This window comes from Triturus cristatus, chromosome 2_1, assembly GCF_964204655.1.
Source record: "Triturus cristatus chromosome 2_1, aTriCri1.1, whole genome shotgun sequence".
Taxonomy (NCBI): Eukaryota; Metazoa; Chordata; class Amphibia; order Caudata; family Salamandridae; genus Triturus; species Triturus cristatus.
In genome coordinates, this window is record NC_140581.1 from 193,031,948 (window position 1) to 193,047,259 (window position 15,312).

A 15,312-nucleotide genomic window follows, 5' to 3' on the forward strand; every position below is an offset into this window, starting at 1 on the left:
TGGATATCTGGAGTCAATCTGTTCAGTAGTTCCTGAGAAAATTGCAGTTAAAAGTACATATATATCTATAAGCGTGCACCGTGCGCGTACGGTAAGCATACCGTACACGCACGGTGACGTGCGCGAGCGCAATTCTGATTGGTTGTTAGATGTCAGTAAACATTCGAATCGGTCGAAATCAGGAAGTGTCGGCCGCCATTTTGTCTCTCGCAGTCTGAGGCAGTGAAAAACAAAGGTGGAAAACGTGAAAAGGGGGCAGGATGGACAGTTCCTGACCCCCTAGCCATTGTCAGGGGGTCACTGCAGGACCCCCAAGGGTAAAAAAAAAATATTTTTTTTTTTTGAAAAATCGTGGGGTGCGCGCACCGTACGCGCACGGCACGCACAACGCATCGTGGGCGCTTGGTGCCCACAGAGCGCGCACGGTGCGCGCACGGTGAAAAACCTGAAAAAAATTTTATTAATAAATACATAACTTAGCATTTAAAAAAACGTACAAATTCACTTAAAAAACCATAGGTTTGACACACGTTATAGTTAGGAATTAGCATTTAAAAAACCTTGCAAATTCACCTAAAAAAACCATAGGTTTCACACATGTTATAGTTAGCTGGACATTTCCCTCGTAAAAAACCATTGAAATTCCCCCGTTATAGTTAGTGCAGGCAACTACGCTGGATGGGCCATGTACGCACCGTGCGCGCATGGAGGACATATTATGCGCTTCGTTGTGAAAGGTATTGTTTGATTTTTTGTTGTGCTATGGAAATGCTGATATGCCATGCACAAATGGTGCCCTTCGGGCACAATTTGCGCACGGGGTGTGGAGAATATGGATATTTTTTTTTTTTGCAGTTTTTTTACCGTACACGTACGGTAAGCGTAATCGGCGATTTTTCGAAAAAAATTAAAATTGCATTTTTGCCCTTGGGGGTTCTTTGAGGACACCTCCATCAAGGCTAGGTGGTTGGGAGCAGTCTAAACAGCCCCTTTATATGTTTTTTACATTTGTTTTTCTTCCACCCCCTCAGAGTGCGAGATAGAAAATGGCGGCCGCCGCTTCCTGGTTTCGACCGATTTGAATGTTTACTAAGATCTAACAGCCAATCAGAATCGCGCTCGCGCACGTCACCGTACGCGTACGGTAAGCGCACGGTAAGCGCACCGTAAGCTGGCTCAGATATATATATTGATTTAAATGCTATTTTCTCAGGAACTACTGAACAGATTTACACCAGACCTACAAAAGGCACTTCCTTGACCTGAGGACTACCTCTCTGCCAAAGTAACTCTGTTCAGCCGTTCGGGCTGTAGCTGTGTCTAAAGGTCCTATGGAAAAATGCATGGGAAAAACGCGTTTTGGGACCCCCCTTTTTTCTCAGCCCCCGCTTGACGAATCCCCCCGAGACTTTCAGGGTAGGAGTGGAGCGTAGCGCCTCACCTATTTTGAAAATATCGCGAGGATTCGTCGACCGGCGCCAAAGTTATTCCAAATAGAATGTTGCGGATTTCCTATGGAAACGTGGTCCTAACTAAAACTATCTACTGGCGACCGCCAGTAGATAATATATACATATATAAACATATAAATATAATCTGCATATCTATATAAATATAAATCCATGCAAACATATACATATACATATATGCATACATATGCATGGTATGTATATGAAAGTTTGAAAAACTCTAATACAAGCAAAGCTAAAAAGCCACCTAATTACAAACAGAATTGCTTTAACTTAAACGAAGGCGAGACCTATTGCATTTTCAATGCTTGTTTACTTTGATTCCATCAAGAAGGCATTCAGATGTGTCACACATTTTCCATAAATTCTGAATGGTAGCACTCTAGTTGCTCATTAGATCACTGTAGTAAAGCTACTGCTCACCAGGGAAGTCTGCTGCTGGTATTGAAAGTGCATGTTTCAGTCTGCATGGCAGAATTTTTTAATGAAATAGAAGAGGATTTGAGAAGTCACTCAAAATGTGCCCTAATTTTTCTTTTTTCCTCACTAATCATAATTGCTATGGCAAAATGAACCTCCTCATTGTGTTCCTTTTAAATTAAACTACTCACTCTCGACTACTCACTCGCTACTACTTTCTACTACTCACTCTCTACTACTCACTTTCTACTACTCTCTAGTACTCTACTACTCTCTACTACTACTCTCTACTACTCACTCTCTACTACTCACTCTCTACTACTCTCTACCACTCACTCTCTACTACTCTACTACTCACTCTCTACTACTCTCTACTACTCTCTCTCTCTACTACTCCCTCTCTACTACTCACTCTCTACTACTCTCTACTACTCACTCTCTACTACTCACTCTCTACTACTCTACTACTCTCTACTACTCTCTACTACTCACTCTCTACTACTCACTCTCAACTACTCACTCTTAACTGCTCACTCTACTACTCTCTCTACTACTCACTCTCTACTACTCACACTCTACTACTCTCTACCACTCACTCTCTATCACTACTCTCTCTCTCTACTACTCACTCTCTACTACTCACTCTACTACTCTCTACTACTCTCTGCTACTCACGCTCTACTACTCTTTACTACTCACTCTCTACTACTCACTCTCTACTACTCTACTACTCTACTACTCTCTACACTACTCACTCTCTACTACTCACTCTCTACTACTCTCTCTCTACTACACACTCTCTACTACTTGCTCTCTACTACTCACTCTACTACTCACTCTCTACTACTCCCTACTACTCACTCTAATACTCACTCTCTACTACTCTCTACTACTCACTCTCTACTACTCCACTACTCTCTACTAATCACTCTCTACTACTCACTCTGTACTACTCTCTACTACTCACTCTCTACTACTCTCTCTCTACTACTCACTCTCTACTACTCACTCTCTACTACTCACTCTCTACTACTCTCTACTACTCTATACTACTCACTCTCTACTACTCTCTATTACTCACTCTCTACTACTCTCCCTACTACTCTCTACTACTCACTCTACTACTCATTCTCTACTACACATTCTCTACTACTCTCTCTCTGCTACTCAGTCTCCACTACTCTCTACTACTCACTCTCTAATACTCACTCTCTACTACTCACTCTCTACTACTCTCTACTACTCCCTCTACTACTCACTCTCTACTACTCTCTACTACTCTCTACTTCTCACTCTCTACTACTCTCTACTACTCACTCTCTGCTACTCACTCTACTACTCTCTCCTACTCACTCTCTGCTACTCTCTCTACTACTCTCTACTACTCTCTCTCTACTCTCTATTACTCATCCTCTACTCTCTACCTCTCTACCTTTCTCTGCCTCTCTCTCTACTACTCTCTACCTCTCTACCTCTACCTCTACGTCTCTACCTCTACGTCTCTACCTCTACGTCCCTACCTCTACACCTCTACCTCTCTACCTCTCTCTACACGCACACATATGCACATATATGCATATGCATTTATATTTATGTATGTGTATATATATATATATATATATATATATATATATATATATAAACATATATATAATCTGCATATCTATATAAATACAAATATAAATGCATGCATACATATACATATATGCATGTTATGTACATGAAATTTTGAAAAACACTAATAAAAGCAAAGCTAAAAAGCCACCTAATTACAAACAGAATTGCTTTAACTTAAACGAGGGCGAGACCTATTGCATTTTCAATGTTTACTTTGGTTCCATCAAGAAGGCATTCAGATGCGACACATTTGCCATAAATTCTGAATGGTAGCACTCTAGTTCCTCATTAGATCACTGTAGCAAAGCTACTGCTCACCAGGGAAGTCTGCTGCTGGTATTCAAAGTGCATGTTTCAGTCTGCATGTCAGAACTTTTTAATGAAATAAAAGAGGATTTGAGAAGTCAAAATGTGCCCTGTTTTCTTTCTGCAGCACTAATCATAATTTCTATGGCAAAATGAACCCCCTCATTTTGTTCCTTTGCAAATTAAATGTTTTAAATGTTACCACTTTATTCCAATCAAGATGGCTTCAGGTGTGCCATACCTTTGTCATAAGTAAGACTGTTAGCGCTCTAGTTATTCTTTAAAACACTCTGGGATTTCTGTCATTGGGCTATACTTGGGCTACATCTCGGTGATATTTGTGCTACATTTGGGCTCTTTTGTCTCTGGTGGCCATCTTGGGAGACTTGTTATGAAGTTCCCTAATTTCCTCATTTACTGCAGTATCCTCAGTAGGCATACTGTCAGTTTTTTACTTTGATTCAATGAAGAAGGCATTCAGATGTGTCACACATTTGCCATAAATTCAGAATGTTAGCACTCTAGTTGCTCATAAGATCACTGTAGTAAAGTTACTGCTCACCAGGGAAGTCTGCTGCTGGTATTGAAAGTGCATGTTTCAGTCTGCATGTCAGAATTCTTTAATGAAATAGAAGAGGATTTGAGAAGTCACTCAAAATGTGCCCTAATTTTTCTTTCTGCAGCACTAATCATACATTCTATGGCACAATGAACCCTCTCATTTTATTCCTTTTTAAATTAAATGTTTTAAATGTTACCACTTTATTCCAATCAAGATGGCTTCAGGTGTGCCATACCTTTGTCATAAGTAAGACTGTTAGCGCTCTAGCTGTTCTTTGGAACACTCTGGGAAGCTGCAGTAGAACACAAAGGAATCAACTGACAGTCTCTGCCCTTGTTGGATGTACATGTTTTACTGAGAATGTCAGACTTCATTCTCACATGACTGAGAAAGATAATGTGAATTTACAGAAAATATGCTCTCAGTTTAGCTTATAGATCACCTTCCAAACCTCTGTGGGAAAAGCATGTGAAAATAGTTTTCTCTCAAAGATGATTCATGATATCCCAGCAGATGGCTTTTTCACATGGTAAAATCACCTTAGAACTTACCACAGTTCCTAAAATGAGTATGGTACCATCAACAAATGATTTATAATGTAACTAAAGTCTTAAAACCTTCTATTAACTGCAATGCTTTTTAATGAGGTGCTATCATGTATATTGGTCCCAAGATGGCTGCCAACACTTCTTGGATGAAGTGCTGACAGCCAATCAGATCTCACAATGAGATGTGTGGTTAGGCTCCGCCCAGATATGTATATGATTTAACTTTTGATTTTCTCAGGAACTACTGAACGGATTTACACCATATATGCAAAAGGCACATGCCTGACCTGAGGACTACCTCTTTGCCAAATTTCAAGTGATTCTGTTCAGCCGTTCGGGCTGTACCTTCAACTAAAGGTCCTATGGGAAAATGCATGGGGAAAACGCGTTTTGGGACCCCCCCTTTTTTCTCAGCCCCCGCTTGACGAATCACCCCGAGACTTTCAGGGTAGGAGCTGAGCGGAGCGCCCCATTAGTTTTGAAAATTTCACGAACATAAGTCAACCAGCGCCAAAGTTATTCAAAATATAATTTTCAGATTTCCTATGGGAACTCGGTCCTAACTATAACTATCTACTGGCGACCGCCAGTAGATAATATATATATATATATATATATATATATATATAAGCCGATGAAAACACTGTGTTGGAACACTTGTTCATAATGCAAATGTGTTAAAATGTGTAAATAGTACCGCAAGGTAACACATTCCAAAATGGCGGAAGCTTTTTTATCTTTCTTCCAACATGTTGACAAAATAATTTGTTAGTCCCTCATCTATGTCGTGTACGTCAAATGTCTGTATAAAAAAATGAAACAAATGACTTTGCACTATCGTGAACAAGGTGGCAAGAGGCCATCGAAACGCGTTGATGTGAACTCAAGAATAAAAGCTGAATGAAATTTTCCCCTGGGAGTGCAGTATGGTTATTTTCGAAGCTAACGATAACCCTATGCTGAATATATATATTACCTACTGGCGGTCGCCAGTAGGTAGTTATAGTTAGGACCACGTTTCCATAGGAAATCCGCAACATTCTATTTTGAATAACTTTGGCGCCGGTCGACGAATCCTTGCGAATTTTTCAAAATAGGTGGGGCGCTACGCTCCGCTCCTACCCTGAAAGTCTCGGGGGGATTCGTGAAGCGGGGGCTGAGATAAAAGGGGGGTCCCAAAACGCGTTTTTCCCATGCATTTTTCCATAGGACCTTTAGACACAGCTACAGCCCGAACGGCTGAACAGAATTACTTGAAATTTGGCAGAGAGGTAGTCCTCAGGTCAAGGAAGTGCCTTTTGTAGGTTTGGTGTAAATCTGTTCAGTAGATTCTGAGAAAATAGCCTTTAAATCAATATATATATCTGAGCCAGCTTACGGTGCGCTTACGGTGCGCTTACCGTACGCGTACGGTGGCGTGCGCGAGCGCGATTTTGATTGGCTCTTAGCTCTTAGTAAACATTCGAATCGGTCGAAACCAGGAAGCGGCGGCCGCCATTTTCTCTCTCGCTCCATGAGTTGGGCAGCAAAAACGAACCCCAAAAATGTGTAAAGAGGCAGTTTCATGAGATCCTAACCACCCAGCATTGATACTGGGGTCCCCAAACCACCCCCAAGCCCAAAAAAAAAATTTTTTTTTTTTGGAAAATCGCCGATTATGCTTACCGTACGCGTACGGTAAAAATTTATAAAAAAAAAAATTATCCACATTCTCCCCACCCCGTGTGCAAAAGGTGCCCGAAGGGCACCATTTGTGCATGGCATATTACAGCTATGAAATTAACAAAGAATACATTTCACAAAGATGCGCATAATATGTCCCACATGTGCGCACGGTGCGCGAAGCGCATCGTGCGTACATGGCCCATCCCGCTTAACGTGGGCACGCGGTGCGCTGCGCGCACCGCGTGCCCACGTTAAGCGGGATGGACCATGTACGCCGTGCGTGCACGGCACTAACTGCGTAAAGTGGGCGCGCGGTGCGCGAAGCGCACCGCGTGCTCACTGTGCGCGCACGGTGCACGAAGCGCACCGTGCGCGCACGGAATGAACTGCGTTAACTGGGCGCGCACACCACGAATGGCGTAAAGTAACTTAGCATTTAAAAAAACGTACAAATTCACTGAAAAAACCATAGGTTTCACACAAGTTATAGTTAGGAATTAGCATTAAAAAAACCTTGCAAATTCACTGAAAAAAACATAGGTTTCACACATGTTATAGTTAGCTGTACATTTCACTCGTAAAAAACCAATGAAACGCGTTATAGTTAGTGCAGGCAACTATAACTCACGCGACCGCAATCTTCTGCTGATGACATATGTGTCTTTATGAAAAAAAAATATTTGTAATATATGTATAGCTAAAATTTAATGGAAGAAGACATGGGCAAATAAGTGTCGAAATACAGTATTAGCATCAGCAGAGGATTGCGGTCGCGTGAGTTATAGTTGCCTGCACTAACTATAACGCGGGAATTTCATTGGTTTTTTACGAGTGAAATGTACAGCTAACTATAACATGTGTGAAACCTATGGTTTTTTCAGTGAATATATATATATATATATGTGTCTTGCCACAAACGTCCTGCCACGGAAGGAGCACTTTCACAGCCAGTGCTCGCGTCGGGATCAGGACAGCGATCCCGTAGTCAATATCAGTCTCAAAAATGAAAGAATGACGCGGCACTCCTCTCGGCAAAAAGATGTTACTTTAATTCCAAATCGTAATCCTCCCTACGCTTTTCGAACCGTAGTTCCTGGTCACGGTAGATTATTACATTGGTCCTACTTTCATTTTTAACTTTTATAATCATACATGAAGGTGCCATTGTAATGCATTATGGGTATGGTAGTTCAACCATTTACAGAAACAAAGAATTTCATTCATTCTTATTCTGGGGTGTCATACTTTTAGCATACTGCCATAATCGTGTGATCTGGTGATGTTACACATGCCTTTGCTGGCGCGCTAGTCATTAAAAGAACGACAAAGAGACATTATATGCACAATAATGAGACATGCGCTTGTCATTAACTAATGAAAATAAGGCAACGCATTCATAACATTTAAACGAAAGACAATGTGTGAAGTAGTTTCTGCACTGACTCGTTTCAAAGTACAATTTAAGACTTAGTGTCAATAAACGTTTTGTGGCTGAGTGCCCATTGTCCCATCTCACACCAAGGAGTATGCTGAAGTGATTCAAATTAACATGCACTGTTTGTTTCAGATATATATGTGTTTGTGTAGATTTGGGCCAGCTGTTGCAAAGTTTGATGGAGTTACAGTAGACATTTAGATCCTAATGGTGGTGGAGAAAGCCATATTCTGCTGGTTATTAACGATAAACCAAGGGTATGCTTTTGTTCATTGTTTAGGTACATTGGGTACCTATAGATGGACATAAAGCTCCTCATCCCCATTCAAACCTAGAGGATGTTTGATTTTGAACCTCATTATCATGCGTGATTCCAGCCTACGTAGTTTCTGGATACGGTTGCCTCCTCGCTCACTTGGAGGTACTGTCACAAGCCCTGAGTATTTTATATCAAGCCAGGATTTTCCTGTGTGAGAAGACATATGTTTTGCGATTGCATAGGTGCTGTCCAAATTTTGGATGGCACGCGTGTGTTCCAATATGCGTTTCTTTAAGGGGCATATCGTGCTGCCTATGTATTGTTTCCCACAGAAACATTGGAGTATGTAGACCACAAAGGTTGAGTCGCATGTTATGGTTTCTCTTATTTCAAAGGTCTTGCCAGTTGGATCTTTGAGATTCTTTAAATTTTTTCCAATCTTACATGCTTTGCAAGACATACATTTCGAAAATCCTTTGGATCTGGACTGTAACCAGGATTCAGTTTTTGTGGCTTCAAAGTGGCTTCTCACTAGGTGGTCCGAGAGATTTGGTGCTCTTTTATAAGACATCAGTGGATGGTCTCCTGTGTTTGTACCTATATCAGGATCTTTTTGCAATACATTCCAGTATTTATTCAGTATCTTTCTAATCTTGAAGGTTTCCTTACTGTAGGGAAGTATTAGTCGAGGCTGATTCTCATCAGTTCCTTCGCTTGCATTATTTTCCTTACTCTTGGTGATCAATGTTTCTGCTCTGCTTTTTTCCTTCATTTTTAATTCTCCTCGCTTGATGTCAGCGGGTTTGTATCCACATTGTAGGAAGCGTACCTTGGTTTCTTCACATTGTTTCTGCATTTCTTGTTCTTCTGAACAGTTTCTCTTCATACGCAATAATTCGCCGTATGGTATGCTCTTTTTTAACGATCGAGGATGAAAGCTCTCCCCATGTAGGAGACTATTGGTTGCTGTGTTTTTTCTGTGCAGTGTTGTATGTATGCGCTCATCCTTTATGTAGACCTTGGTGTCCAGGAAATCAATTTCTTTGGAGCTTAAATTGTACGTGAAACTAAGTCCCACATCATTGTTGTTCAGTTCCATGAAGAAAAGCTCAAATCCTTTCTCGGTTCCTCTCCATAGCAGAAATAAGTCATCTATGAACCGAAGCCAAAGGGCTACGTTCACCATGTGATGGTTGTTTTGCTTCTCTCCAAGCCACGCTCCTCTCCCACCACCCCATCATGAGATTCGCGTAGCTTGGAGAGAAGGAAACTCCCATCGCAGTACCACAGTGCTGCACATACATTTTCTTGTTGAATAGAAATATATTGTTATTCAGGCACATGGAGATCATTTCAATTAACATCTCAGAGTGCGCTAGTTCGCTGATTGGTCTCTGTTTCAAAAAGTATTGGATGGCATGCAAGCTATTGTCGTGGTCAATTGAGGTGTACAATGACACTGCATCGATTGTTATGAAAAGATAATTTGGTTGCCATTGGGTCTCCATTATAATACGCAAAAAGTCCCCAATATCCTTTATGTAAGAGCTTAGTGCTGGAACAATAGGCGCCAGGAAGTGGTCCACATATAGAGACATATTTTCATATAAGCTTCCACAACTGGAAATGATCGGGCGTCCTGGTGGTTTATTCAGTGTCTTATGTACTTTCGGAAGAAAATAGATTGTAGGTATTATTGGATTCTCCACCATTAGAAATATTTTCTCATCTTCCGTTAGCAATCCCTTGCCTTGCCATTCATTTAACTTCTCACTCAGTTTCAGCTTTAGATCATTAATGGGATTCTTTTCCAGTCACTCGTAGTTCTTTCTCTTCTGCAATTGGCGCATTGCCTCTTCTATATATTGCTGTTTATCTAGAATTACAATGTTCCCACCTTTGTCAGCTGGTTTGATTTCAATTGTATTGTTATTCTTGAGTGTTTGTAGGGCGCAGCGCTCTTTTGTAGTTAAATTTTCTCAACTGTTATTGTGGGGGACATTGCACATTACTTCCAGATCTCCTAGGACCAGTTCGTAGAATGTGTCAATCTTGTTGCCAGGGTGTAGGGCTGGACAGAACCTTGATTTTTTCTTGAAGTGTGTTGGTACTCGTTTATCTGTTTGAATGTCCATTTCCTTCAGGATTTGATTGTCTGAAAATTCTTTGTTTCGGTAAATAGTTAAATAGTTGAACTACCATACCCATAATGCATTACAATGGCACCTTCATGTATGAGTATAAAAGTTAAAAATGAAAGTAGGACCAATGTAATAATCTACCGTGACCAGGAACTACGGTTCGAAACGCATAGGGAGGATTACGATTTGGAATTAAATTAACATCTTTTTGCCGAGAGGAGTGCCGCGTCATTCTTTCATTTTTGAGACTGATATATATATGTGTGTGTATATACATGTATATAATATATATAATATATATGATCTCTTAAAAATATTTGTAGGGGTTTTATTAAAGACGTTTTCATTAAAGGATAAAAGAAAGGCGTTTTTTTATTTTGGATGTACTTGTATCTGATGCTTATAATTTAATATACGGCCTACTAGGAATTATTGAATGGGGTTTCCTGTTGCCTATATTGTACTTTTCCTATTGATTTGTACATTGAGGCAACATGGTCAAATTGTCCTGCTCCATAAGAAGAAAAAAAGTGAAATCCCTCTTTCCGTGACAGACTGCTAACTTTATTTGTAGTCACTTTCAGTATTTATGTGAAAAAAAAGAATATGTGCGCGTTTTGTATATAAAGAAACGTATTTTGCTCCATGTTGACCACTTTTGAAATTCTCACAAAATGATTAAGTAAAAGAAATATTTTTGTGTCAGTAAATCTACTCAGAGGTACGCAGAATGGGTGGGTCGTGAATGTTCCAGTGATGGAATGGCGGTGCACACCCCCAACACCCACACATGTACACATTGGTGGGTATTCAGAAACATTCCCACCCTTTTAAATGGCAGAAATGTATTTGTTTAAGAATATTTTTATTGTTTTTTGCTTTCTTTCGGCACTCAACAATGCACACACCGTCAGCACTTGAGGATACAAATGTTGCCGTTGCGAATCTCTCCGCCCACCCCATTTGTTCCTTTTTGGTTATCCCATGTAGTGCGGGTGCCTCAGTCTCTCTTCCCACTAGGCCCGGCTCCTGGATATTTTCTCTGGGTGGGCCATAGAGAAGTATGGGTGGGCCATGAAGATGATTGAGTACCAGTACGTATTTCAGAAATTTGATATTTTAGGGGTTGGCATCTGTTATCTTTAGACATTGTTAACACAATAACCACCACCCAAAGAGCTACCTTGGGAAAGGGGAAGGACGTTGCTAAATAAGGAGGGACCTTGCTTGTCAGAACTTTAACGAGCAGATGCAGAACATTAAGACTGAAGAATGCTCCTGGTCATGTGCAGCAACAGAAACCTTTCTGCTGCCACACAGGGCTACTTTACAGCTGTACATTAAAAAAAAAAAAGCTTTAGCAGCTTTTTGGGGAGTTTAAAATACGATACAATAAGCCCAGAATCATAACAAGAGGAGAGAGAGAAAGAGAGAGAGAGAGAGAGAGAGAACAAACTCTGCAAATTTGGCACATTGTGGCAAATCCAATAAATCTTAAATATGTGGTAAACGCTGCAGCCAGATGATTGCCTAAACCCACTGACCATCACCATTGTTGTTTCTGTAGTTTTTTTTTATTAACCATTTATTCAAGAAATGTGGAATAAAACTAAACATTCTAATTCCCTTCGGTGTCAATGTTAGCTGCACTTAGAAGTAAACAGCTCTTTCAAGCTAACTACACAAAAAAAGTAATATAAACAATAAATAGCGGTACCAGATTTAATATGGTCCAGTATTGACATCCTATGGTTCTTATGACATTTACAACCCACTCAGTCTTCGGTTCGTGGTTTATGATGTCACCAGAAAACACAATGGCTGAATGGACCATATTACATAGTTACCTAATATGTATCCTATGTAGATATTATATAAAATCTATTTTGGGCCAGACATTTTTAATGTTTTAATAAAGTTTACCAAATTTCGGCTACCATCCAGGTATGTAAATTTGGTTCCAAACATAAAGGTAGTTGAACATTAATTAAGGATTTCATAATTTATAGGATGAAGACAGTTTTCTAAATATATATATTTATATAAACATTGTATTGAGTTTTTATTTTATTTTTATGTTCATTCAAACAATTGGAGACCTTTTCATGACATTACAAAAGGAAATATGCTGTCTCTGCAAGATGTCCATATTGCAGTAATGATCAAATACGGAAATAATGCAGGGAAAATGGCACAATCATCCATATGTACAGTTTTAAGCGGTTTCATCTGTGAAATATTACTTGCAGGATAAAATCTTTAGTTCTCGAAAAGACTAAGTATTTAGCTAACAGCACTATGGTACATAACTTCCACTTCACTTGACGTGCTCTTTTCACTTAGTCAACTCCATTATATTCCTCCCATAGGCCCCAAGATTGTTTTTAAATTTCTTCGGACATCCTCTACCTTTATACGCCACCCTGGCCTTTGCCATACACCAGTCCATATTGTGAAGTACATTTCCTAATGTCTAGTGGTGGTGGGCTGCCCATCATTGTGCTATCTCTCTCTTTGCTAGTGGAACTCCCAGCTTCTTTTCAACTTACACTCAGTATTTCTCTATAATCAAGCACCTCCTCAGTGTGTGGGCAAAAGTACCCACCCAGTCACAGCTTCATGGACACATTTTGTTTTCAGTTCACCCAACTTTGTACAGCTGAACCCTTGTGTAGTGCACTCTGAAAAGTGTTCATTTGGACCTAGGGAAACCAGATCTTGCTGGTAACTCTCTGGGTTGTAGGTAAATGCTTCCTCCTGTAATGCATTTTGATTGGGCCTCACTTCCTCTTATTTGTCTTTGAGTCTGTCTGTGTCTTTTTGTCTGAGATGTTGCTTCTTTTGGCTATTCCATCCTCTGGTAGCCTTAGTGATCACTTCTAGCAATCCAATCACCACCTTAATATGTAGTTGTTTGGGTGTTTTGTAACCTGTATTTGGCATGCACTTGTGTAAATGGTGCTTAGCATGTACCAAGTGAACTGACTATAAAAGGAGCTTTATTCATTCAGGAAAACAATACTGATGTGCCTATTACTAAACAAACGTAGATAGCATATATGCTCAGACTAGACAACACTATACTGTGCACTACGTGGCTCTGCTAAGACACCAATTCAATCTAAAGTTTTCAGCACGAGTTAAGGACCCAATGGGTACACACTATGAACCTTAAAACTCATAGCTCAAATGTACTGAAATACATTAGATAAGGTACTTTGAAAAAACATAATAGTGCTAAAGAAATGCTAAACTAATTCTGAATGTTTATCAGTGTTACACAATACAAGTTACTGTATAGTTACTAATAACTGATGTATTAATGTTAGTAGTATAATGCTTTTTCTTTTTTTTTAAACACTTCAACTATGTTTCAGTACTGGTTGGATTTTGTTCCCCAAATTTCAGTTTTTCCTTATGTGCTGTAGCCTGTAGCAGTTAAAACTTTAAAGTCTGTTGAAAGCCACTTGCTTTTTGTGTGCAATCTGCTACCTCATACTTTGCCACAAGTTTTCCTATTAAACGACCCTGAAACACCCATTTTATCAGCCTCATAAGAATAAACTCCTGAGATGACCATGCTGAGAATCATATAAAGCGTTTTACAGATTACACACAGGCAGGGCCACTAAAATTATGCAGCAGGGGAGGGCTAAATTATGGGTCAGGGTTGACTAAATTATGCAGCAAGAAAAGGCAAAATATGTGGCGTGATGTGGCACATCTTGTGATAGTATCTTATTTTTACTCTTGTTAACATTGTCTGGGCATAGAATGCACCTCACTGGTATCGGTTTAACACCTAAATATAGCAATAAGCAACAGAAAGGTGACCAGTGAACCTTTGGAAAGGACCTTCCACTGTGCATCAACACATGTTACTGTCTTTTTAGTAGCGTTTGAGCTAGAAACCTTTTTTTTTAATCTGCAGATTATGCAGAAAATAATGGATTATGTGGCAAATCCATAAATATGAGAAAAACACAGCATCCGCACAATCACATAATCAATTTGCTTTATGGGCATTAATTTCTCAGTCAACGTCAGGTTTTGGTTTGGGTACCATGAGATAACTCTTCTAAATAGTTCTACATAGGAACTAGAGGTGGGTGAGCCACTAAAAGCTCGAGTCAGGCTTAAATCAGAAGCATGGCTCTGTCTAAACTCGAGGTCCTCTTGGAACCATGAGCCCAAAACGAGCTGAGCTTTCACAATAGGCAAAGTGACCAGGCCTGACTACTGGCCTTTGCTCAGCAGCATGTGAATCCTGGCAAATCTCTCTGTGCCAAAAAAAGGTGTAACGTAGAGTGTGTCTTATGTCCCTGGGCAAGATCGGTGCTATGTAAAACTGCCAAAGAAACAATGTGGACTCTGCGTGTCACTCCCACTCAAATTTTAAGAATTAAGAATTAAAGACCAAGCACTAATCTTTGATGTCAGGAAGAGATACGTATGTAGTTGCTGAATTACACAGAGTTAAACTGGAATAGTGGGATCAATCCCGGCTTCCCTGCTTGACCAGATTGTGTGATCCTATGCAACTAGCTAATTTCACCAAGCCTCTTTATTATTCATATGAGAACGCCCTCAAATATGTGATTGCAGGATGTGCGTGGTTCAAAAACTTCTCTTGTATTTGATTTTGAATTTGCCTATAATATTACTCCATCTATAACAAGAATCCAGGCCACATATAGAGTAGAAATGACAACTGACTTGCCACTTAGTTCAATATCCTAATTGTGATCAGGGTTTCTTTAAAAACTCTCATTTTTAATAAATGTTTATCAATATAATCTGATGTGCTAAAGTGAAATATTTCCATGTGTCGAAGAAATGTAATTTTTGCGAATCTTGAAGACACATTACCATATTCTAACATGATGTTTT

General features: G+C 39.8%; 1 protein-coding gene across 2 annotated transcripts in view; it reads left to right on the plus strand.

Moving 5' to 3' along the window:
* Window positions 1–15,312, plus strand: part of MAPK4 (mitogen-activated protein kinase 4) — a 423,340-nt gene that overhangs the window by 400,369 nt on the left and 7,659 nt on the right. The gene's annotated exons all lie outside the window — the stretch shown is intronic.